The sequence below is a fragment of the Bos grunniens genome, chromosome 2, assembly GCF_055505025.1.
Source record: "Bos grunniens cultivar Pamir isolate PY7600 chromosome 2, Bosgru_T2T1.0, whole genome shotgun sequence".
Lineage (NCBI taxonomy): Eukaryota > Metazoa > Chordata > Mammalia > Artiodactyla > Bovidae > Bos > Bos grunniens.
The window spans coordinates 2,458,345-2,460,893 of record NC_141166.1 but is presented as its reverse complement, the minus strand read 5'-3'; the positions used below and the strand labels follow the sequence as shown (position 1 = coordinate 2,460,893).

At 60.2% G+C, this 2,549-nt stretch overlaps 1 long non-coding RNA gene across 1 annotated transcript; it reads right to left on the bottom strand.

Annotated features, from left to right (window-relative positions):
• Window positions 1–1,542: 1,542 nt before the first annotated feature.
• On the bottom strand, window positions 1,543–2,334 carry LOC147377250 (uncharacterized). The gene is made up of 2 exons (XR_015149479.1): window positions 2,198–2,334; window positions 1,543–1,668 (listed from the first exon to the last, which is right to left on the bottom strand). It is a non-coding gene; the product is annotated as an uncharacterized LOC147377250 (long non-coding RNA).
• Window positions 2,335–2,549: the final 215 nt, after the last annotated feature.

Below are 2,549 nucleotides of genomic sequence, written 5' to 3'. Positions count from 1 at the left end.
TCCAGGGGCTGTGTCATAGGCCCTTCCTCCCGTCGGCCTCAAACACCCAGAAAAGACCCTGCCCTCTCCACACCCCAGCTCCCAGCGGTCTCCTGGGCTAGCATCTCAGTGCACTCAGTTGAGCTTATAAATCCACACTCGGTGTTTCTGGCAGGGTCTCTGGATGCAGACCCTGAGGTCCCCCTCTCTGGGGCCAGTTGAGACATGGTCATCAGCTGTTGTCCGACTTCCAGTGCCCTACAGAGAGAATTTCAGAGTCCCTGGGGAAAGTGGTGTCATAGCAAGTGACCGAAGGTCTAGGAACACTCAGAGGTCCCTGCGCTGGTGCAAAACTGGGAACAGATGACCAGCAGAAAGGACTTTCACAGGGAGACAGGGAAAGGGGGATACGAAGAGGGTTAAATACTCCCCACACCGAGGGAAGACAAGGAATGTGTAGCCGGGGTCAGGTAGCCATAGCTCCCATCCAGACCAGCCACTTACTGTGGGTGACTTTGAGCAAGTCACTTAACTGAGACTCAGCTTCCCCATCTATAAAAGGAAGATCATAACGTTTCCCCTTTAGGGTTCTTGTGTAGATGACATAAAGTTTTTACGCAAATGACTTAACCTATGCAAACCTGGCAGAAATTACATACTCAAACCAGGTACTTAAGTCTCAGTCGTGATGGTAACAAAAGTACTTCCCTCCTAGTAGTAATTAAAGTAATCACATTGTGCGGCCCCTCTGCAGTGGACAAACCCTCTCTGACCATTGTTTCACTTCCTCTGCAACCTGGGGGGAGGGGCGCAGAGCAGAGCAGCGGGCAGCAGCAGGGGCCCAGGGGCAGCGCTTAAGACGAGTCCATGGTCACCACTGGTCTCAGTCCACGGAGGGGCGGCCACTCGATGTGGGCGATGAAGGGCTGGGAAAGTAGGTCAGTGTGCGAGCCGCGGCGGCTGAGGCCGCAGCTGGTAACCACGGTGCTCTGCTTGCGTAGCTCATCTCTGTAGGCAGGCCTGGGCCCCCTGCTGTCCCCAAGCACCATAGTCCCAACCAAACCCCCTCCCTGATCTTCCTCAGCTCCACACAGCCCCCAGGAGCCTCTTGCTCTCCCCTTTAAATTTCAAGGCCCAAGCTCACCCCGGCGGGAAGGAGCCTCTGACCTTTCGGAGGGCTCAGCAGGTATGAGGCCAACTTTGAATAAGGCCCAAGAAAGCCTCCCACCCGCCTCTGGGGAGGAGGCCAGGATGGGGTGGGAAGAGAGATCTGGGCTCTTTGTCTGGACCTGGGCTGCCCAGTGCCCCACTGGCTGCAGCTGCTAGAATGTCGATCGCTCCCCAGCCGCCTGCCACCCCCTCCCAGCCCCAAGAAGGCCGTGGATCCGTAGTTTTGTCTTTCCCGGCTCTGTCGATGTCTCTCCTTCGGGGAGCTCGCTCGATGACGGCTCCAGAAAGCCTCACGGAGCAGAGAGGCCAGAATTAAAACGGCCGTGCAGAGGGACCCCTGCAGACGCCCAGTGTTCAGAGGCATGTGGATCAGAAAGCAGAAAAGCTCGTCTGTTCTGCAGACGTCGGTGGATTTATTCATCGTCCTCCGCCCGCATCTCGCCCCCGCCCGTCTCCTCTTCTTTATCCGCACTCGCGCGATGCTGCCAAGAGCTCCTCTCATCTTTTCTGCACAGAGGCCTGGGGATGAAAGGGCTGACAGGTGTCTCGTTGCCAGTCGCCAGGCACGGGGGCATTGTAAGCAAGCTGCTGACCCATGGCTCTCGGGCTCTGCCCGCAAAGGGGCGAGAGGAGCGAGGGCAGCGGCCGGAAGGCGTGGGGCTGCCCTGCGGGCCCCAGAGGGCTCACACCTCCCCTGGAGCCCGCAGGCCCGGGAGGGGGCCGGCTCCGCAGCATCACCTGGGGCGCAACCTCCCAGACCTCGGTGGAGAAAATGGGCCCCCGACCCCTCCCTTCCTCCCAGAGTGAGTGGGCATCAGGCTCGAGAGTGGGTGTGAACCCCGCCCCCCAAGCCCCAGGAGCTCGCCGCCTCCCACACGACCCTCGGGCTCAGCCCCACCCCGCGCGGGGCACACAGCACCTCTTTTCCCCTTTTCTTCTCCTTCCCTCTCCACCGCGAACCCTGAGCCCTCCCGCCCCACGTCTGCCCCCACCTCTGCTCTTAGAGGGGTGGACACACAGTCCCCAGCCCTGACTCCCCGTCACTCACCCGTCCTCTCCGTGGAGCATTTTCCTTGACTGTAGAGCTGGTCATGGAGCCCTGCACCCCTCACCGTGTCCTCGACTCCATCCCAAGGATGGGGAATCAGCTAATGCCTGCACTGGACTGAAAAAATGGCTGGCCTGGGGGGACATTGCGGGAGCACAGCCTCTGTGTTTTTGACGTCAGGGGCTGGTTACCTCCCGTCTCCTGCCAGCCTGGCCCTCTGTCCTAATCACCCTTCTCGGGTCTGATCCACTCTCCCGCGGCTGCTTGGCACACATGCGGGAGGAGGGGATCCCAGCACCCCATCCCCCACCCTGCTGCCCTGCGAGGCGCGTGGGAGGGGACTCCTGTGTGT